The sequence below is a fragment of the Mytilus galloprovincialis genome, chromosome 7 (genome assembly GCF_965363235.1).
Source record: "Mytilus galloprovincialis chromosome 7, xbMytGall1.hap1.1, whole genome shotgun sequence".
Taxonomy (NCBI): Eukaryota; Metazoa; Mollusca; class Bivalvia; order Mytilida; family Mytilidae; genus Mytilus; species Mytilus galloprovincialis.
The window spans coordinates 67,597,399-67,622,836 of NC_134844.1; the positions used below are offsets into that span (position 1 = coordinate 67,597,399).

General features: G+C 32.9%; 1 long non-coding RNA gene across 1 annotated transcript; it reads right to left on the reverse strand.

The window, feature by feature from the left end:
* Window positions 1-1,417: 1,417 nt before the first annotated feature.
* On the reverse strand, window positions 1,418-9,935 carry LOC143081900 (uncharacterized). Its single transcript, XR_012980143.1, has 4 exons — window positions 9,827-9,935; window positions 8,189-8,440; window positions 7,294-7,824; window positions 1,418-1,505 (listed from the first exon to the last, which is right to left on the reverse strand). It is a non-coding gene; the product is annotated as an uncharacterized LOC143081900 (long non-coding RNA).
* Between the last annotated feature and the right edge of the window lie 15,503 nt (window positions 9,936-25,438).

Here is a 25,438-nt window from a genome sequence, read left to right on the forward strand (position 1 = left end):
GGTACAATAACGTCAAATCGTTTACGGGTGAAGAATATGATTTCCGTTTTTAATAAAACTTGACAGATTTGATTTATTAATGTCGGGTAATGTCCCTAATGGATAGTAATTAAAATTAATCAGCTTTATTATTCTGTACAATGAATGTAACCTAGTCATATTCTTTTAAATTTACTTCAGGTACACCGACGTCTTCATGATTATTTATATAAAAGCAATTTGAAATATAAATTTCAATGAATTCATAGTCTTCACAATTAAGACAATTAAAGCAATCTTCTGCAATAATATGTATTAGTCTATTTTTAAACGAAGGCTTTTGGTATCAAACTAGTTATAAAAGATTCTTGAATAGACTGAACAAAAAATAAAGATGGACAGTCAAACGCACAAGTCCGCCACAAATGAACAGACATAATTAAAATGCCGTAAACGGAATACGACAAAAGACATAGAACGATCGCAAAATAATTAAATAAAAAACAACAACAGAAGATGAGGGATCATATAAATTATGGGTAATTTTACAACTGTATCACAGTCTTCACGACGAGTGGCAGCCCAGGCAGCCCAGGCTCGTAAAAATCAGACCTACAGGCCAACAGAATTTAACTAAAAAATTTCAAAAATTGAGCTGCGGGCCTGTAGATTTAGCAGTTCAGCGTAAAGACTGGTATCATCAATACGTGACACTTAAATAAAATACATTTATTCATTTATCCTGTATCAAACTTTGAGAAGGTGCACGTGAGACGTACGTGTACACATTGTTTTAACATTCGCAACCGTCACACTAAAATATTTGTATTAAACATTTACCGACTGTAACATCCCATGAAATGTTTGTTTTAAACATTTTACGACTGTGGCAACCTTTTAAAAGTTGTAATAAACATTTAATGACTGTAACAACCTTTAAAAAGTTGTAACAAACATTTTACGACTGTTAAAACTCTTAAAACATTGTAACAAACATTTTTTGACTGCTTCAACGTCTGAAAAGTTGACACAGACAAATTTCAACTGTCACACCTATAGAAAGGTTGGGACAAACATTATACAACTGCCACATCTTTTAGAAAGACTGTTATGAATAGTATTTGGCTGTGACAACGCCGTAAACCACTGCAACAGTCCTAAAATGACTGTTGATAGCATTTAATGTTTTTCACAACCCATAAAAGTGTTGGGACAAACATAATTTAACTGTAACAACGAATTTGACAGTCTTCTTCAGTCTTCCACAGAATAAAATAGTCGTACAATGACTGTTACTGGTATGGACAGTTGTTTTTTCGTCCAGTAGTGTGATTTGCTCTGAAACTATGCTTACTATAAAAAAAAGCAGTGAAATAGAAAAATATTAATATCAAACAAAACATAAACTATGTGTCATACTGAAGTGAAATTGTCACTATGTGTTGCTGCAAACAGAACCATTGGCATAACATCATCACCCTCTGGACAGTATGTAAGGATTGAGTTGATCCAATGCATGATTAAGGCTGAAATAGACATTTGCTAGTAACATTTATAAACGAGATAATACACTAAATTATAAACGAGATAATACACTAAATCAAGTATAAACGCTGCTTTAGTAACCTCATAAAACAACTTAATAAAAACTAACCGAGTAAAACATGATTACGCCATATGCAAGTTTTAGAATATTTAAAAAATGCTACATAAAGAACAAAACTCATCTACGGTTCTGGTATGTAATACGCATCGTTTGATACATATAATAGAGAAAATCATTTACTTTATGAACGATTTTCGTTCATGTAGAAATTCCTTTAGATAAACAAAAAGTTTGGCATTGATAACAGTTAACCTATTATAAACAATAAAGGTTGCTTGGATTTGAAGTTAAAACATTATAATGCTGTCTTTGCCCTTTGCATTCTTAGTTAACTATACGGTTTTCTGTATTAAAATATGACATGTATGCCCAATAGACACATATAATATAAATAAAAGGTTGCTTCTGTTTTATGTCCCTGAATAATAATGACATTGCATTGCATTGCATTGCAGGTTACATTTGAATAAACTGGGGTCTGTTGTTCAACTTGTCGTTAGTGCTAACGCGTCGTTAACATTTCTTAATCATTGGATTAAAATTAATCATATGATTAGTGTGTTGTTCAACTCGTCGTTAATTTTAACGCTGCGTTAAAAAGGCTAAAACTGTCGTTAAACTTAATACGCCTATTTGAGGTGTATTAAATTCTTATCATATGATTAAAGCATTCAAGATGGCTGCTGTACCAATGTAAAAATAGTCTTATTCTCGAAATATGAGATGTTTAAGATATATTTAGCTTCTGGAAAGAGATTTCAGCCATGAAAGAGCTTTGATATTTGAAAGAAACACAATATATTTTCTAGGAGTTGAGTTAAAACATAAATTGGAAAGAGATTTGACAAGATGGGGCGAAGGATCGGACGCACTCATTCAATGGGCATTTGATAACAGAATGAAACTGCACATTTCGGCAGATTTCCGTTTGTATTTTACCGCTCAGTGACGGTGTTAATGTCAACGACGGCCACGTTATTGTGCGGAATCATTCAATAAAATATTACGCAAAGCAGCTTAATAAGTAATAAATGTTACCATACCATTAATGTACAGGCCATCGGTGATTTTGGAAGCAAGTCTTTGCTAATTTCCCAATTTTTTCGAAGTTCAAATAATAGCACATTCAGAAGCGCCCTTGACCTAACAGTTTACGCAGGTAAATTATAATGGTTCAATTTGTCCAACAGATAGCTCGGATCTTACGTTTTTTTTTTTATCTTTACACAGAGTTTTTAAACATTATATATACATTTGTATACTGCACTCGTTCTATTTGAGCAGTCAAATTGCGTTGACCGTATATTTCTATGTCATATACAGTCACTGGCATGATATCATTTTCCTCATGAATATTAACATAGAAATTGCCGAGATTATAATTAATTATTCATACGAGCTATACAACCTGTTCTTGCTTTCAATGTATACAACGACTCGAACTTATTTCTTTTGAAATTTTTATAAAAAAAAACATATTTCACTTGTTAATATGTTTGGTCTGCATACTATACATCATTATCCCCGGCTTAGTATATATCTAGGATTTTGATTGGTTAACGCACGTCGTTACAAAACACATAGCCCCTGGGTGTTGCTAACCCATATCCCCGGACGTTGCTAACCATTGTCCCGGGGAACTTAACGCAAGTTTTCCTTAGTTCCATGATTGCTACTTGTGAAATATTGAATTCTGTAGATCATCTATGGTGTTTGTAATGAAATATTTAATTTATTACAATTTTGTCCTATTATGCCGATCATTTACACTCATTTCATTAAATGCATCACTTGACTACCACATTTTCAAGGAATGGGACTACTGACCTATCTATGCAAATGACCCACGTTGACGTCACACTATCTATGACGTAACTCTCACAACATTGAGCGCCAAATTTGACTCAATCAAGTTTCTCTGTCTCCGTATTAAAAACGTCTTATATTTGACTACTTGTAGGGTTCTACCAAATGTAGTACCCTACACCCCGTAGAAACTATGTAAAATTTCCAAATTTCAATAAAACCTTTTCAGATAATGAAAAAAACGTTGTTTTCACGTTACACTTTGTACCCGAATTTCCATAAAACTCGTCCGATTCGGACTAAGACCGGGGATAAATTCGTTATCTACGTTCATATCCGTAGATATGGATATTTTAACACCCTTCAGTACCCTGTACACCCTTCGGCTACGCCTCATGGTGTACTTGGGTACTTCAGGGTGTTAAAATATCCATATCTACAGATATGAACGTAGATAACTTATATTATATTTATGCTTATTGTTGATATTTTAGTTAATTCTTCAACAAATTCGTTCACCATCGATTGCGAATTTCAACAGGTAAACGTACATTTCATCGTGTTCTATTTTTCTCCGCCTGCATGATATGAGGCCTTTTTATAAAAAGGGGAAGTTTCCCAATATTTAAATCAATGATGACATTAACGCATTAAACAACAATTGAAAATGTTTTTTTTTTTAGATTGCAGTATAAAGACAATACTAGTGTATTCACATGACATATCAACGATATAAGGATTCGGCCCGAAACGGGGAAAAAGCTCGGCAGAGCCTCGCATTTCCCCGTTTCTAAGCCTCATCCTTATATCGTTGATATGTCAAGTCAATGCACTATTATTGTCTATATATTTTTTTACCATTTAGTATTAAAACTTATGAGTTCGATGAGGACCCAAATCATGGGCGGATCCAGCCATTTGGGGAAAAAGAGGGGGGGGTCCAACACTGCCTAATTTAAAAGGGTTGTTCCAACCATATGTCTCCTTTCAAAGGCTTTGATTATCAAATAAAAAGGGGTTCACGGACCCCAGTTACCCCCCTTCTGAACGTCAACTCCAATTACTTATCATTATTATTGAAAATGGTGTACCGTAAGTGTTTTATGTTAGTGATTTAGTAAAAAAAAAGACTGTCTTAATTTATCAACTGACTGACGTGTAATATACAAAATCAAGCACCTGTTATCAAGAATCTGGAAAATCTCATTTGATTTTCCGAGTGTCAGAGATATTTTAAAAGAAGCAACTCACCCCCATTGTGAAAGAGGGATAATTTCAGTTACTAGTGCCGGTCATTCAAATAATTTGGAATATTACAAAATATATTATTATGTTTGATTTATTTAACACTCAACTATATGCTTCTCCGGTTAGTCCGAGTAAGACATGATATTAAAGTATAAATTTTGTCAATATTAACAATAAAGGGCATGAAAAAATCCAATAGAGAAAATTACATGGAGAATTTTATATATTGACCATTTGTTATATGATCGTGTTCTTAGCGACATGTATATGTAGGTCATAAATTAATTTAATTTATTGGAATCAATCTTTATCTACTATTTGGTGCAATAGGACTCGGTTAATCTGAGATTTGAGCGAGGATTCCTTGACATGTAGCGGATAAAAAAACTCAGGGTTAGAATTCCAGAACAGACAAGCCGTACAGGGACAAATATTTCATGTATATTTTGAACACGGAGAGGGTGCCCCTGGCGTATCATTGTCATTTTGTTTAGTTTTATTTATTACCTTATCTGACTTCGGACTCAGACTTCTTTTTAGCTGAGTTTTATATGTTTTGGAGTTTAGTGTGACGTCCATTTTCACTGGACTAATACACAATTTTGTTTAGGGGTCAGCTGAATCCTCCGGGTGCTGGATTTTCTCGCTGCATTGGTGGCCTTCAGCTGCTTTATGTTTTTCAATCAGCCGGGTCAGGTTGTTGTCTCTTGGACATATTCCCCATTTCCATTCTCAATTTTATCAATCAGTCTGAGACAAACAAACGATGTAGTGACATTATGTGATCTCATGTGTTTGATATTAATTATTTGCTGGTTTTTTTTTAGGATTAAAGACAACATGCTGCATGATAAAAATATTCAAGTGAAATGCAAATTTTGATTATTACAAAATGTACCCAAAACCATGTCATGGTAAACAGGGACCAAACAAATCGGCATATTCTCAGGCTTTTACTTTTCACTGAAATTACTTTTCCATTTAAGAACATTTTATTATGAACTGGGAACAAAACTAAAATATGAATATGTTTCTATAGAAAATACGAACATGTTATAAGATAATTTTTCAATAATTATTGGCACCGCTAAACTGTTTCAAAGAAGAATGTTATAATTTAATGCAAAAAGGAAATTATATAGGCCCTGATTTACAATGCATTGTGGGAAACACTTGCTAACTAGCCAAACTTAATCATATGATTAAAAATTAATCGCATGATTAGTAAATACAATGATTAAAATAAGTTGAACAACGAAATGTAATCATAGTATTTACTTATCATTCGATTAACTGTCAACGACTGATTAAACTTCATCATATGATTAGTTTAATCACAAGTTGAACAACAGTCCCCTGATGTTTAAATGGAGAAAAAATATTATAAAACGAGCGTCGATTTGATTTATAGAAAAGGAAATAAATACAGTGTACAAAATGTAGATGTGTATCCAACATGGTATTGGATATCATTGTGTACAGGACAAATATGCGTAAAAACTAAACAATGTAAAAGCATGCAACTATAAGTCATTAAAAACCTTTAATGATGAGCACAATCGATAACGCAAAGCAAAACTATCGAAGAACATGACCACACCACATTACATGTGCGATAACCGCGATTAGTCTTATGAAACCAAAAGAAACGCATTTTACAAGGCATATTGATGTCCAGTTTGCCATTCAAACAGTGTCCGTGATGAATTTAGAGATCAAGGTTGACAACTAAAAGTTATAAAAAAAACTGTTGAAGCCCCTAGTTCACGAAGAAAGTACACAGTGTCAGGTTGATATTGCTAATCAAATTCTTGAATGGATATAGTGTCCAATCAGTAATTGGTGGTCATCAACACTTGTTACATGTCAAACTTCTTTTCATATGGATAATGTGTTTTCTAGTGATGATAACAATATTATTGCATGTGTTGTCCTTGTCATGATCTGTCAAGCGTTTCAAAAACATCTTATTTATATTGTTTTTGTTGTTTTAATATTGATTGAAAATGTTAGCAAGAATTAGAACAACATCAAAAGTCGATTAATATATCTAAATCATTTTTTGTAAATAGTGGCAACGATATTTTTCTATGGAAAACACAATGTATCCTAAAAGCTCCAAAATTAAATTTACCAAGATAATTATCAATCAAATTTATGCCACATGTGACAACTTATAATATGAGAAAATATGATCGTGAATTAAGTATAGATACTGGCTGTGTTCTGAAACCAATTTCAAAAGAAACTGTCTTGATGAGTGACACACTTATTGTATTTGAAGAGTTCCTTACTAAAATGTTGGTTTTTTTTTTTGTAATTGTAATTTGTACCTCTGTAGTAGTTTTTGGCATATGAAGAAACAACTTGGAAAATTTGATTGACTTTTTTACTCCTTGATCCATCATTTACTGTAAGAATGGATTGTGCTACCTCCATTTGTCTAATATATTTGGAGCAAGAGGTTATTCTTAAAAAAAACATCGGTCAGATAAATGTAAAATCATGATTTCTTACAGATGAATGATAGTCCAATCCCGAAAATAAAGAACGGAAACAATAGCATGAGGTCACAGCAATATGTTAGTTTATGTGAATAGGAAATGGTCTGTGTTCTTTTTTTTTTAATATGTTTACGTTTCACTTAGACTTACATTCAGAGGTTACATCTCCTTGGGGATATTCCGGCAGTGGTTTCATTAGCTCATATATTCCATTAAACATAATGATGAAAGAACCTTGCTGAATGAATAATTGATGGGTCATATCATATGACCTTTGCCCACCAAAGTCAACTAAATCAGACGGGGCAATCTCGATAATGTATTGACCTTTTCTTACTTCTTCTAAGATATGTTCCCGAACCGTATAATGATTTATTATCGATACATCTGGTTTATCATCATGTTTATCTTGCTGAAATTCTTTTTCAGTATGGATAATGTGTGTTTCCTTTAATGTTGACTCAAACATGTCTGAAGTTGTTGCCGCCTTTTCGCTTGTTTCAACAGTTTCAAACTCGACCTCATTGATCACTTCTTTACTTTTAATAATCGCATTTTTTACTTTTCTCCCTAAGTTCCGTATCCCAGATTTAGGTTTTTTGACTGACGATTCGTTTCTATTCTGTCGAACATTTGGTTGTCCTCGTAACACTTCAGAAAAGACAGAATGACCGCTGGAACCTTAATTATAGAATATAAATCTGAAGTGAAGGATAGTGAATATTAAAAAAGCAAATTAAAAGTACAGTCGTTGTAGTGTATATATTCACCTTTTCAAATATTCAAAATAACGATCGACAGACACTAAACGATGCATGAAGACTACAGAACCATAATCGAATAGAAACAAAATGTGTGTTGCATATGAATATTAAAAACAGTGAACAAACAATATATATTTTGATTAAAAGAAAATTGGTACTTTAAGACAGTTAAATACTAATTTTTATTATTGCTTCTAATCATATTATTAATAAGAAGTTTATATATATTTAATTGATGTGTAGTTTATGCATTTAATTTAATATAAATTTATGTAGCATACCATATTTCAAGGGAACCATTTCCTCTGTTTTCAAATTAATACCGTTTCTGCCAAAATAAACAACTAAACTATCTGTTGATTTCCATGTCTGAGGTATGTCGTCACCAATGAGCACGCTAGCTAAAGTGCCTTTTCCGCAGTTGCAGGCACCTGCAAGAAACACTCTGTTGTCGTAAGATTTATACATTCCTTTTGATAATATGACCTTAAACTCACGAGGGTTGCCTATCCATGGAAATTCAACATTAGGTTCTGAAAAAAAAATGTATGTTTAATTAGAAAATGTTGGAAATAAACTATATTGATGTATTTTTTTTAACCCATACTAGTCCTTGGATTTCGGGTCATCATATTATACTAGAGTATATTGCAGGTCCATGGAAATCAATTTCTGCAAAAGGGAAATGTGATTCTTGCTCTGAGTACATACACATATGTTTTTAACCAAAATATGTTGACTGCGTCGAACATAACTGACCATATAAACCCTTTATTATGTAAATGTGTATTAACGAAAAAATATATAAGCAATTATATGTGTTGTTTTTATGTCAGTATGTATATATGGTACAAATAATATAATATTGGCACTCAATGAATACAAATACCAAAATCAGTATTTTTGATACATCTTGCTGGTTCGTATAACAAGTATATTTAACCGCATCAAACTAACCTGGACATATTGACTGCGTACTAAATCAGTTAATATAGTGTAACACACATTACAGCAATAATGGTATGAAATGACTACAAAATATTGTCTGCATCAATTTACAGTGCCAGCATACCCCTTCTTTGATCAAAAAAGGACTACAGAGACAAATTTATCACAAAAATATGACAGATGTCTAGCAACATTGATGTATTTGAATGTATACCTGAACATGTGTAATTTGAACCAAACTGTATGAATTAAAAAATATCATATTCAGTTATCTGTCCTATTTTTGTCTTATAGCTAATGCAACCAAGTTTAACAAAAGAGAATATGTGACAAAGAAAAACATGTCCTTATGCATTCATCAGACAATTGCATAGTACATGTATGAACAACCATTAAAACACAAAATCGTGGTAACAAACTAAAACTGAGGGAAACGCATTAAATATAAGAGGAGAAAAACGACACAACATTAAAATGTAACACACACAGAAACGGACTAAGCATTAGACAAAATCCTTTGCGAATAACAAATATAACATCAAAACCAAATACATGAATTTGGGGTAGATAAGTACCGTTACCCGTCTTGTAATGTGAATTCACACTCAAAAATAAGAGAAAACAAACGACACAATGGAAACACAACGTTAAAATGAAACACACACAAAAACGAACTATAATATAACAATATTCCTGACTTGGTACAGGACATTTTTAAAGGAAAAAATGGTGGGTTGAACCTGGTTTTGTGGCATGCCAAACCTCGCACTGTAATGGCAATGTTAAATATAACATTAAAATGACAACATAATATTATAGGACTACAATACAAATAAATAGGAGAACGTATTATGCAAAGAAACACATGAATAATAGATAACAAAAGGCATCAGGTTTTAAAATTCAATACGTCAAAAACGCGCCTCGTCCTATTAAACATTAAGTAATAAAATCACTAAATGTATACTAACCCATTCTTTCCATCATTTGAGCCGTATTGGACAAGTCCGATTTGAAACTTGAATCTTTGCCTGTATTTGTCGATTGCGTACTTGCTTTTTCGTTACGTTCATTTGGTGCCTGTATATGCGATTATACACCAATAAACTATTGCTATAGACAACATGATAGATACAATATTAAATTTAATTCAAACAAAAGAAATGTTTAAATTGTAAAAAAAAAATCAAGTTTAAATCAATTATTCTAAGATTTCAAACAAACATATTTTGCATAAAAATAAACCTTTCGTATTGCTAAATATCAACTTTAACTAGAAGATACAAATGTAATTTGAATGCAATAAGATGACACAATCTTGTTAATTCAGTTGTGCATGTAATTGTACGTCCAATAAGTTGCCCTACTTATGGAAACAGCAATTACATTGTAGTGTTTGAAAACAAAGAAACTAAGACGAAAGAAGTAGAGAGTTTGTTGACTACCTATAATATGTATCGGATTTGTAAAGGTCGTTTAATTTAAGCACCACTGGACTGAATCTGTACATCTATCTAAATTGTTTATTGATATACAAAACTCCTAATTTTTTGTTTGTTAAGTTAGTTTCTGTACAATTTAAGATTTAATTAAAAGGTAAAATCAGTATTAAGATAGATACATGTCTTTATTAATTTAATCTTTAAATTTGAAAGTAATTCACAAAACTTCCAACAAGCAAAACAAATTGTTCCGAAATATTGCGTTTATATATCATCACATTATTTGGTATGCTCATTAAATAAAGGCAACAGTAGTATACAGCTGTTCAAACTCATAAATCCATGGATAAAAAACAAAATCTGGGTAACAAACTAAAACTGAGGGAAACGCATTAAATATAAGAGGAGAACAACGACACAACACAACATTAAAAGGCACCACTAGTTACAACTACAAGATATATGAAAAGTCTAAGTTAAGAATATTTTGTTTTTTCATTAATGCAATTGAAATAGTGAAATAATAATTCGCCTTTTGCAGCCACTATGGTTTAATTGTGTTACATTAATCTAATAAACATCTGATGACCGTTACATACAATCTTACTTTCTTTCATCTTGCATTAGTATTTAAAAAAAGGACTTTTCTACACTTTACACAAGTACTCCACATTCCAAACTAAAAGACAAATTGAAAGAGTCGGTATTTCTTTGTTTCATGAAAAAGAATAACCAACGTAGACACGAGTATCACGTCTTAGGGAAGGATAAGTCCTACTGTGGAAAGGACAACTATGATTCAAACAAAAAATTATCTGAATCTGACATTATCAAGATGCTTGATTTCTTGATTGACAACACATTTGTTGCGTTCGGAAGACGTGTTTTTCAACAAAATGTCGGCATTCCAGTGGCAACCAATTGTGACCTCTTCTTGTCGATTTGTTTTTTTTAATTATTATGAGGCTGGTTTCATACAGGAACTTCTTAGGAAGAAAGATAAGAAGTTAGCAATATGCTTTAACTTTACTTTCCGCTATAAAGATGATATTCTCTCACTAAATAACTGAATATTTAGTGACTATGTTGAACGCATCTGTCAATCGAACTAAAGATAAAGGATACAACTTATACAGTTAATTCGGCCTCATATCTTGACTTTGACAAAGAGGGTCGGTTAAAAACAAAACTTTTCGACAAAAGAGATAATTTCAGCTTTCAAAGTGTGAACTTTCCATTTCTAAGAAGCAACATTCATGCAGCACCTGCATATGTGATATATATCTCCCAATTGATACGTTATTCCCGTGCTTGTATTTTCTATCATGATTTTTTTTACTTGATTTTCTTGGTAGAAGGTTGGTACTCACAAGGAAGTTATTAAACCAAGAGTTCCAAATGGTGAAGTTGAAATCAAGTCTTCGTATATTTTACGGACACCATCACGAGTTGGTTGACCGTTATGGATTAACCGTTTCACAGATGATATCGTAACTATAATCCCCTTCTCTTTCATGAATATGACCTACCGAATTAGACTTTTTACCGGACTAGTTATAACATGAGTACACGACGGATGCCACATGTGGATAAGGATCTGCTTACCCTTTCAAAGCAGCTGCAATCACCCCTAGTTTGTGGTGGGGTTCGTGTTGCTTATTCCTAAGTGTTACATGTTGTGTCATGTGTTATATTGTTTGTCTATTTAACTTTTTCATTTTTAGCCATGTCGTTGTCAGTTTATTTTCGATTTATGAGTGTGACTGCCCCTCTGGTATCTTTCGTCCTTCTTTTGAAGAAAGCATATATTGTATAGTAGAAGATGTGCACTATTTATTGTTTTTTTACTACGAGAGTGAACATTTGAAGTAGTAGACAAAATGCTTATGAGGCATGCTACATGTATATTGTTGAAGAACATAGGCTTATTATATGGTTATTAATTACATTGAGCATTTTTTAGGCATATAATATTTTTTTTTTAGCGTAGATGATAATATTATGAGAGATCGATGTGCAATGCAATCAAAAAGTGTTTTTTAATTGATTTTCCACATGCAGTTTGTGCAGCGTAGACAAATGTAGAAAATCACAAATTTCAACAACCCTAAAAAAACATCAAAATGATGTCTGACCATAAGTGTCTACTGCAAATTGGTCAATCATGTTTTCGAAGGAACAACGAGGCGCGTTGGTACTCACATGGAGCTTAAACAAACAGGTTTATGTTTATTCAAAACATTTGAAACAAGAATATATCACCTTGTGACACATTGTCCCATCCTATTATAACATTTACTTGTCAATTCAAACATTATCAGGGTCAATCCTCCTTTTAAATCTCCTGTAATGTAAATTTTGTACTGGTAATGTATTGGTTTGGCAGAATATATAGTCAAACGAAGCTTACTGTGATCAGCCTAACGATGGCTTGAAACGCTGCAACATTTTTATAAACTTTCCCTAAGTCGTGAAGCTACATTCGTCATTTGTAAAATTCGCAAATAGTTACCTACATTTATATACATACTCACATTGCCATCTATGTTTAAATCGGCCCCATTCTGTATTAAAATCGCAGCAACGTCTTTGTGTTTGTTTGCTTGAAGTGGAGTTTGATTCTGTTATGAAATAATACAAAGCAATGCACTGGAATTAATACAGTTTTTTTCCGAATTGATATACCGGTTTAAAATACTAAGAACGATTTTCCAGTAAGACCAATGCCTGGTTTAGGTAATGTTTTTCTTTTTTTTTGCAATTGTTTATCTGCTTTGTCGTGCATGCACATGGTTGTTTTGTTGGAATGAGATGCAAAATCAAACAAACAGGCATTTTTTCCGGATTGTTTGGTTTTCAGTACAGTGATAAGAAAGCATTACAATACGGTATCTATATGTAGAGATAAACAGTCAGTCTTTGACAAACTCTCCGAATAGAGACATAATATCAAGCTCAAAGGGTCCGTAGTTTAAGATTCCAACATGTCCGTTATGAATAGTTTTATTTCACAAGTACTTTCATGTTTTTACATAACAATCTTCAGGCGAAACTAAACATGATTAACTATATAACGGTAGGTATGTAACGTCATAGTTGTCGGGAAAATATTTTATTTCAAAATTCAAATCACGAGTGAATGCAAAGTATGCATTTTCTATTGTATGATCATGACGTTCCGTACTCTATATATAGACTAAGTGTAATACGATTCATCTTCTTTTTTATACTCAACGACATCTATGACGCTACGTACCTTCCCTTACATAGTTACCTCAAACATAAAATTGAGAATGGAAATGGGGAATGTGCCAAAGAGACAATAACCCAACCATAGAAAAACCAACAGCAGATGGTCACCAACAGGTCTTCAATGCAGCGAGAAATTCCCGTACCCGGATGCGTAGTTTCACCTGAATATTGTTAAAAACATGAAAGTACTTGTGAAATAAAACTATTCATACCGGAAATGTTGCATTTACAAAAAAAAAATGTATTAGTAATCTATTTATATTTCTATACACAAGAACATTTATTATAGTGATCTTTATATATTTATTGTTTATATGCCAGCATGGCAGAAGGAGCTACAAGCAGATAAACGAAACAGAAAGACTTCTTGGGAAGATACTTAATACGCTAAGTATATTAGTTACAAAGATATACTTCCATACTTCAATTCTTAAAGATATGGAAAATAATTTATCTTATTTACGACCAATACAAGAGGTGCTAAATTCAGACATAAGAAACTTGTCCGAAACAATTGTTATTATATGTGAAACAAGTAGGAAAATTCCCGTAGATGAACTACTTTCTACACTGGAATAGATAAGTAATTTAAACGATGCTAATTTTGAAAAAGAAGCATTTCGTAAAAGAAAGGAAATCTCAACATTGTGGAGAAGAAATCTAAACGATCGAAAACAAAATTGCTGGAATGCTTACAAATGCAAAAAATACGCAGAGGTTTATTCACGATGGATAACCATGGAATCGCCAATTCTTACAAGAAAATTTGGTTATAGAAATTGAAGCCGAACCTGTCAAAAACACGAAACTCCGTTGGGATTTGGTAATTCAATAATTTCAAACAGAAATTTCTATTATCTTAAATAAATAAAATCGCTACACGGAGAATTATAACGCAAGTGATGCTGAAATGGATGAAGAAATAAAGAAGATATCAACAAAAAGAATAACTGAAAAGCTTAATGAGATTTGGACACGTGATATTTCCAAAGAGGAAGAACAATTCCGTAATATATGGCGTATGAAGCAGGAATTATTAAAAAATTACGTAAAAAATAACGATAAAGAGCAGTATATTGAAGATAATTGTGGAAAACTCCCCCCCCCCCCCCAAAAAAAAACAAAAAAAAACGGCAACATATGATCAAAACTTCAAATTAGTCAAAATAACAGAAGACAAGCAATTGAACCACAGAAAATAACCATTCGCAGCCGCTCGAATTCGACAGCCAGAATAAAATACTCCAACAAACACTTCAAGAGTCAAAGGCGGTCACTTTCGAAGAGAGGAGAACGAAAATCATACGCAAAAGTAGTACGCAATGCTTCGTCTCAAAAACGTCGAACAGCGAATCCGAAGTCTGGCAGGGAAAACTAACAACAAAATCGTCGTCTACAAAATACATCAGGGAACCCACCCCGTACCAAAAGGAATTCCGTTCAAAACAACCTGCAAAAATTATGAACAAACTAATCAGCGCCAGAATAAAGAGAAACGGATTCATTGTTTAGTGTCGGGCCAAATAACTACCGAGAGGGAGAAAAATCAAGAAGAAACCAGTCTAAAACACGTCTTATAGTCGATCCAACAATTATGAATTTGTCCAGCAGAGTATTTAATGACAATGAACTGACATTGCTTAAAAGGGATTTCAAAATTTCACTAAAACCCTCTGCGGATCATTAAGAACTTAAAGAAGAAATTTTGTTGTAGATTGAGACTAACTGTGAATATATCGTTGATAAAGAAAGTGAGGAGGACTATTCGTTAGTAAGAAACATATCTACCTTTATTCCAAATAGTGGAAGAAACAAATGTTTAGATGATTATATAGAACATTTGTCCAACTACCCACTTACACAAAACAAAGTCAACCCCAACTTAACTAAAGGCGAAAATTCATCAAAATTTTACGAACGGAAAACTTTTATGACCTTCCAAAAATTCATAAATTAGGAAATCCAATCGTTAACTCTCAGAAAAAAATACATAAACGTACAAAACCCGTCAGATCTTAAACTAAGACCCATCATTGCTGGTCCAGCTTGTCCCACCCACAAACTAAACAACGTTGTATACATACTTTTGAAACCTTTATGTAAACATGTATCGAGCTATATAAGAGACGATATAGATTGTATCTCACACCTGCCAAAAATAGCACCGCTTCACGCTCGTTTAGTACGCTTCGATGTCAAAAGCCTATAAACGAACATTCCACACGATTTAGGAATGTCCGTATATCTATGTCGGCAAGGAAATGGACATACCAAATGGACAGTCATTTTTCACAAACGAGGACAAATACTTGTAAATCCAAAAATTTGATTTGGTGTATCAAATTTAATAGTTGCCAGGAAATCTATATCGGCTAATCAGGGAACAGTGTTACCGAAAGAGTGCAAATTCATAGACAGCATATACGGCAGCCACAATACAGAAAATCCCCCTAAGCAAACATTTAGCCGAATGTGGCAGGGGATTTTTTAAAAATATTCCCATTTTATAAAATGAATAGCGGCTGTGTCATTACACGGGATGTAAAGGAAAAATATTTTATTTCAAAATTCAAATCACGATTAATTGCTAAGTGTGCATTTTCTATAGTGTGATCATGACGTTCCGTACTTCTATATATAAGCTAAGTGTAATACGATTCATCTCCCTTTATATACTCAAATACTTAAATTAATTACAGTTATTATATATAGTATTTGATCGTACGTGATAAACATGTAAGACACACAAAAACAACACCATATTAACCTGAAACGTAAAAACCGTGCATTTCAGGGTCACGACTAGTCTTCTTTTATGTTTACACTATATGATGTAACAAGGTTGTTATAACAGTGAACATTTACCAAATTTTAACAGTTACTGACTCTTGTATTATGTTAGATGTGTTTTACAAACAATAGGTACCTATAATTGTCAGATATCAGTATATTATCCATTGTGTACACATTGTATTGATTTATTCTCATATGTTACTCAACAAAGTAAGATTTTTAAATTTATTTGAAGATATTTGATAACTCGGCGGAACTCGAATTCATGCTTCTTTAAAATCAGGTTTATACCACTTGCATCGAGTTCAGCGCCGAAGACCATCAGACAGATTAGGTTAAATATATATATAAAAAAATTGAAGATCTAACATCATTACGCTAACTTTGAGAAACGTTATAATGTATGTATATTATGATGTTAGTATGTAAAACCACGCGTTATCCGCCGAAAAATGTCTGTCATAAGTTGTCACATGTTCAGACGTTAATAACACATATTAAATTTGAATACACGGTATGGTAATCACAACCCTTTACGACAGACAACATAGCTTATCTCTAACTTGAAGTTACACCATCTACTGTTACTATACAGCATGTGCTATGTTCATCTCCTACGTTAAACATACTCACATTCATATCTCGACTGTTAACATTGGCTCCATTCAGAATTAATATCTTAGCAACTTGTTTGTTTTTGGCTACATGAAGGGGTGTTTTATTCTGTTGTAAATTATAATGAGAAAAAACAGTGTATTCATTCAATATCAAATTAACTGTTCTGTGAAATATATAAACATTTTTGTATTCTTGCGGCATATGTTTAAAGAAATTGATGTTCAATTTTATACGGTCAATTTTGATAAATAATAAAAAGACCTAAGCATAACACACTGAACCATTTCAATTAATCTGGTTTTTTTTTATATTGCTTGAAAACTTGCTTCCATTTACTGTTCGATTAATTGCTTAATAAGTCTTAGTATTGACATACTTTTTCATCAAACAAGTAATACAAACAAAAACGAAACTAAAATACTCAATATGTATTTTCCTTGACACGTTGTTTTATTAAGTAATAAACCCCTTATTTCATATAAAACATTAATTTATAAATATATGTTCATGTTAATTTTAATACGACATTTTATTATGCTAAAAGCATTGCGCCTTTCGGATTTTTTTCGGCCAGCAGATAGGTGAATAATTGTGCACTCTGTGTTAAAAGCATAAAATTCGGTAGAAACCTAGTTTGGACCATTCTAAACAAAATAAGATATGGAGGCAAGCTTGATTTTATCAACTTCCGAATTTATCATTAAAATGGCGGACATGCATTCGATAACTGGTTAATGGTTACCTTAGAATTGCTTTGAAACCCCACAAGAAAACGTTATTTAGAGACAAAATACTTATATTTTATAAAAATAACCAATGTTGTCAAAAAAAATGTTGAATATCATTGACCTTCTCTGATATATTTGTTCGATCATAATACATCAGAATAACGAATTGTTCGATTATTTGCGTAATAGTAGTTTCGACAATCAGAGTACTCGCTTGGGTTGTGATCAATATCGTAGCGGCTATATAGGGCTACGTAGATTTATAAATATTGAACGTGTAGCTAGCCTCGCTGCTACATAGATATTGATAACAGCTAGACTAGCTACTCCTCCAGAAGACAAATATCTACGTAGCTGCTACGATATTGAACTAAAACCTGGGTTGAGTTCAATATCGTAGCTGCTACATTTTTTTGTACATAGTGCTACGTAGATTTTTACTATTAAACGCGTAGCTATAGACTAGCTGCTACATAGATATTGATAGAAGCTACGTAGCTGTTACGAAATTGAACTTAACCCTGGCCTCTCATAACGGTAAATGCTCTTGTGACACAATTCAATACCATCCATGTATCCCATACAGTGTAAAATCGAGTGAAAGGATGGAAAACCGGCAATGCATATGCTTTTTCTTGTCCTAAAAAGATAGGAAGCTCATGCATTGAAATGTATCTGAAGTGTTTTTCTAGTCCTAAAGTACCTCATAAATATCAGCTGCATTTGTCACACGAAAGCAGAACACATCAAGTACTACTACATCGGTGTCAACCGAAGCAAGAATTCTCTTCCCGAAAATATGTTCATCCATCAGTTAATTTCGAAAGAAAATGAATGAGCTCTGTTTTGTTTTTATCTACACATGAGAAGCTCTATCAGTTTCGTGGTTAGCATGTTTGCCTTTGACAACGTCTCCTTGAACCGTCAATCTTTATATTGTCTACAATAGTTACATCTTGTCAATGGTTTTAAAGACTTCGCATTCAAGTAAATAAGACCGAATGCTGGTGGGTGGATTTGATATTCCTGTTTAAAAAACTATTCCAAGCTTCCTCTTTAGATAAACCTTTCATGCTGGAACTGTCCAACTATTTCTATTCAAAGAACGACGAATAGTTTCGACCAACTGCTGAGGTAGCTATATCTTTAATTCGTTTACAGAACAAGTAGTTCGTTGCCGTCTTCAAGAAATTGATTTCCTAACTCTTCTACCACAGAAGCTACATCATGGATAAACGATATTTTAGCACTTAGTTTCTGTTCATGGTAAGTTGTGTCCTCTTCATCAAGAAATCGATCTATGATTGTCCCCCTGGTATCTTTCACCCCTCTTCTCAAACTCTTAAGCAAGTCTTGCCATTTCTTGTCAAGCTATCACCAATCTTCGCAGGGCTAATGGGTTTTCTGTTAACAGTACCTCCATCTAACATGTTTATTTTATATTTTCTGTCTGACAGTGAACCAGTATTCCTAGATGCATAAATGTAAGGGGTTTGTTGAGATGCATAATGACGGATCTTTGGAGAGTTAATGTTGAATATTAACACCTAAGCAATCGTTTGTGTTTCCTGCTATTAAGAGTCGGTTGTTATATCTTGTCTATACAACAACATACTAACAAGAGTTACGAGAGATCTTGGAACAGAGTTCTCCTCACAGTGCACTGGAACACTACCGTCGAACCCAAATGTAACAATAAACATGTCGCTGCGAATTATTGTAAATGATTTATTAATCTGCATTTGGTATGAGCCAAAGTCATCATCACCTGTTTTCTGAATCGAGGGTCCTATATCATCTTTAAAAGCAAGATAATTCTCTCTCTTCCTTGTTTTTATTCTGGAATATCAGGTAAATTAGCAAGCATTAGATATAAGAAGTTGTTGTATCTTCTTCGGTTATGAGATCTTCAATGTAGCTGATAAATTCAGCTAATGCGATTCCATGGCATATTCGTGTGTTTCTTCCTTATACAGTCTCATCTTCACTAGATACTCTTGATGCCTACCGATAAAGGAGGGACGAAAGATACCGGAGGGACAGTAAACTCAGGAATCGAAAATAAACTGACAACGCCATGACTAAAAATGAAAAAAAAGACAAACTGACAAACAGTAGTACACATGACATAACATAGAAAACTAAGGAATAAGCAACACGAAACCCACAAAAAACTAGGGGTGATCTCCGGTGCTCTAGAAGGGTAAGCAGATCCTGCTCCACATGTGGCACCCGTTGTGTTGATTATGTGATAACAAATCCGGTAAATAGTCTAATTCGGTAGGTCACATTCATGAAAGGGAAGGGGATTGTAGTTACGACGTAAGGAACATTATCCGATATCATTTGTGAAACGGTTATTCTATAACGGTCAACCAACTGTAATGGCGTCCGTAAAATTTACGAAGGGATGATTTCAACTTCACCATTTGGAACTGTTGGTTTAATAGCTTCCTTGTGCATGTTGTGAACAGCAACCCTCTAACAAGAAAATCATGACAGTAAATGCAAGCACGAGAATATCGTATCAATTGGGAGACATATACCCCGTATGCAGGTGCTGCTGGAATGTTGCTACTTAGAAATGGAAAGTTCACAATTGGAAAGTTGAAATCATCTCTTTTGTCGTAAAGTTTAGTTTTCAACCGACCCTCATTGTCAATTTCTAGATGTAAGTCAAGGTATGAGGCCGACTTAACTGTATCTGTATTACATGTATCCTTTATCTCTAGTTCGATGGGATAGATGAGTTCAACATAGTCACCAAATGTTGAATTATTTAGTAAAATAACATCTATATAGCTGTAAATCTTATGTACAGGTAGCTTAACAAAGTGTATAGATGTGAACAAATTTAATGTGAAACTAGTGTACATTACATTAAACCAAATGTAAACATGTTTACTGTACACTGCGTTTGGTGTGAACACGGCCTTATTTTAGCTCTCTTAAGTTCTGTGTTTAGATGGGTCTTGTGCCGTGTGGCATAGTTTTTGTGCATAGTACAAGGAAGACCACTGCAATCATATTTTGTGTACAGATTGGACGTAGACGGTAAACATGGAAGTTCTTTGTATTTAACGAGATTTCCCGCCAAAGTATCATATCCGGCACAAATATTGATACACTTTGCGATTGTAGGGCACTTTGCGGGTGTAGGGCATTGCAAATATGAGTTTGTCATATTTTGACAATTATACATTTAACATTGAGAATGGAAATGGGGAATATGTCAAAGAGACAACAAACTGACAAAAGAGCAGACAACAGCCGAATGCCACCAATGGGTGTTCAATGCAGCAAGAAATTCTCGCACCCGGAGGTGGTCATCAGCTGGCCCCAATACAAAATTGTGTACTAGTTCAGTGAAAATGGATGTCACACTAAACTCCAAAACATATTAATGAACTTAAATAAAGTCCAGTCAACCTCTTCAACATTTAAGGAAGAACTACCTGGTCTTACATCTTTTTTCTCACTTTTTGCAAATTAAAAGTCGACCATTTTCTGGAATTTTAACATGAAATTTCGACCGTAAGTTGACCAAACGTCACAAAATTGCTGCTTCAACAACACTGAAAACCATCTAATTTGATTAAGATCAATTAAAACGTCAGTTCTTGTAGTTTAAACAAAAAAAATTGGAAGAGAATTAAGAAAAATTGAAATTTAAACATGCATCCGCCATTTTGGATTTTACCAGAAGTTAACTATATTTTTAGCTTGCCTTCATATCTAAAATTGATGAGTATAGATAGACGTATGTTTGAGCAATATTTTGTGATTTTAACACGAAGTGCACAATTCCTTCATATATCTGCTGGACTATAAGTGCTCTACAAGCATTTAAGATCAAACAATAACTGATGATTAACGTGTATAAGAAATGCTTTGATTTTTAAAAAAAATTTGAATATTGAATCAATCGATGTTACATGTTAACACGTCAATGAAAACTTACCAGTCATAAAAAAGTAATATTAGTAAATTCCGAATCTGAGGAAAAAAGTCTGTATTCAAATAGCAAAATCACATGCACAAATACATCGAATGAATGGATAACAACTATTATATTCCTTTATAACCACGGCCTTTATCTGTGAATTTTTGATATATTATTGAATAACTTACATTATCTCTGTTTCTATAATGAACTGATGCACCTCTAACTAATAATGCGCTCACTTCATAGATATTACCATTACAGGCTTCCCAGTAAAGTGTCTTAAAATAAAATATTGAGATTGAAATGTATTCAGAACAGACGTATTATGTTATCTATCAATTTTATAGTAAATGTCTTGCAGGGACTTACCATAATTTTTAGGTTTGATCAAAATCGATAATTTAACAGGTGACATTATTCTGATAGTTCAGATATTCACACATCATACAGCAATGTCGAACATGTTGCATAAAACACATACAGATTACATGATAATAAATAACATTTCTTGCATTGTCCACGTCAGGTCAATGTCATGAAAGAAAAAAACACTTCTGCAAACTCTCAGATGCAACTGAAAATGTTGTAACCGAACAATTCTGATCACTAAATTCGTCAATATGACCCTTCGTATCTTCATTACAAATCTAAAAGAATTATAAAATACATATCAATCCTGATCAAACCAAAAAATATGATAAAAACGGTTACAACACAAACATGATAAAGGCCTGTACACAGATTTTCAACCGTTCCGTTGGCAAATAAAGATACACGTTTATTCACAAGAGCATAATTTCACTCTTCAGTATATGCATGTGTATTCTCTTAAACAGTATATCAGTTGAATGAATTAATGAATATTTTATTTGCGAAAGCATAAATGACATGCTATGACAATACATAAACAAGTATATACAATGTGACAAAACAACAGATAGCAGAGAACAATACATAATATTATAAAAGTACAAATGAATTGCAATACATTATATAATTTTACATGCAACAACAACAACAGCAACAAATTATGTATTGCTAATCAAAACTCACACATGGAGAAAAACAATCAACATTTATTACATACTAATGATAACAATTTCTTCACTTTGACTAGGACACAATGTTATAGAAAATATTTATTAAGGCAAGCAGAAGAATACAACAAGCACAGCAGTAAGTTTTCGTTAATAATATAATATAACTAGGAAGTAAAGAAGAGGATCACTGGGCATTACTAAAACTATTCATCATTTAGGGAAACGTTCCTTTGACAGGATAAAGTTTCCAATACTTCTCCGAGTTTTGAATGTTTAAAATATTTAAACAGTTGTTTTATTTCTTTTTAACAGTTAAGATGAATATTTGAAAGTTTATGGCACTGATAAAGAAAATGAATGTCATCCTCGAACTCAGTACCACACAATTCACAAATACGTTCTGATACTGTCAGATTGTTGTACCTTCCCCTCTCAATCTCGAAATCGTGAGCACTGTTACGGAATTTTGTTTAATAATTTCAATATTTAAAATTTCCCCGAAAAATTAGTTTTCTAAGCAAAATCTGTGTTCAAAAAGTCCATAGGTTCTACGCTTTTTTCCATATAGTTTATTGCCTCCGAAATCATTGTAAAGCTCAGTTTGCCATATTAAATCTGATTTGACTGCATCTTTTTGCATTTATAATTTCCAAACTTTGTCTTTAAATTAAGTGCATACTTTTCATTGATGCTTACATATTTGAATAAAGTTTGAATACTTGTACACCAGTTTTTTTTCCTTGCTCATTATGCAGAGACTTTGCGAGGTTGACAGCCTCTTTTAATAAAAAATAATCAGGTTTATTAAAAGCAATTATTAAACCTCTTAAAATATTGGATATCATCCATAACTGCAATATGTGCTGCTTTTTTATATACTCCAAGTATCATTTTACAAAGCTTAAATGAGCCTTCTCTTCTGTCAGGTCTCCGCATAGTTTTTGAAATAGTTATCCCCTTGAGTGTTTAGTTTGTTATAGTTAATGTTACCCCATAAGACAGATTTAACTGTATGGTCCAAAAACATGAAGCAGAGTTTTTAAAAACTGAGAAACATTTTTTTTAGTTGAAATATGGCCTTAAGGCACTTATTATACATTTCATGTTTGGCATCCGTACATTTGCAATTAAGTAGGTACATTTTTTTGTATTTAATTTGCTCAGGACAAATAATATTTCCTTTAATGCAATTTGTGTCTAATCTTTTAGTACGAATTTTTGTAAATACTTTACTGAGACAAATAGTCACAGTAAATCCACGATAATATGATTGATCATCCTTTGAACCATTTTTAAATAAGTCAGTTTTAAAACAGTTGCACATATCTCGGGATAATTGCCTGTTGAAAGTATTTTATTGAAAACATGATTTAAACTTTTAATTAAAAAACTTTGACTGTTTTTGATCATCTCATTTGAAATATTGTCAGGGTTATATGATTTTTTTTTTTTGTTATTTTTTAATGAATTGCAACAAGAAATGTTTGAGATCGGCTCATCGCTACTGGTTATCGTGCGATAAGACTATTTCGGGGACCTTTGCCTACGAACAGACACACAGCTTCCCGTATCCACTGTAGTGCAGACCTCGCCAAAATTGGAAATTAGCATCGTGGAGGAAGATCCATTGTTCCAATGGAATTCGGTTGATCTTCCTTGGGCCGATCGTAGCCCGGATTTGAACAATATCGAGCATATTTGGGACACTATTGGGCGTAAAGTGCACAAAAGGACCCCCAGTTCAAACACGTCATGAAATAAACAATACCCTTCGTCAGGAATGGTTGCTGCTACCTTAGCAACAAATTAGTCGACTTATGGAAGGAACCAGAAGACGACAAGAGGATGTTATCCATTTGAATGGAGGCTGCGCACAAAGTACTAATTGTTTGGCGTATAGCGATCAACCATGATGTGAAAAATCATTTAAAGATTAGTTTTGAAATGTCTGATATTGTAAAGTTCGACTACAGTAAAAGTGGTAAAATGCATTTTTTTTGTACAAACAGCACTTCATTTTGTTATTAAAATTTTGGTTAGATAAACCCTTTTTTTATACATTTTTTGTTTGTTTTAATGCTAATTTTATTAATTACTACGTTTCAATATTATTTTACAAATATTTTATCATATTCCATCCAAAATAAGAGGCTGGTTTTTCAAGTTTTAAAAAATCAAGGTGTTGCAATACTTTTTTCCATGTGTATATAAGATCAATACTGAATTGTCTGTATTTGGTTTTTTCGCTCTTCTGTGTATTTTTTCAGTAAAACAAAGAATGAGGATCTAATATAAGGATCTTGTATAATTTTTAAAAAGCTTTTCTTTCTCTATTAACTGTTTTATTTATATTTATGAGAGGTAGATAAAACCATGTATGTTTTAGATAGTTATACAGTTAAATTATGGTTGATTTCGATTTTGCTTGAAGCGAATGAAAATGTTAAAGATTATTTGGCCGATAACAATAATATCTTGGCAAATAAACAAGTCTCATAGTTCTGTAGGCTGGACATACACGTACGAAGTGGTACTCATTTTCAACACAAACCATATTGCAGCATTCACATAGACGCATATATCTAGAAATAGTTTTATATCTGCCTAATTCAAGGTTAAATTTCATAGTATCACTTCTCAATGTTGTTATCAAGCTACTAACAAACATACACTTATTCTCAATTACAAATAACTCATACAACCATGTCCTTGCAACGCCATAATCATTGATATTTGAAAACAACTTTTTATTCATTTCTAATGT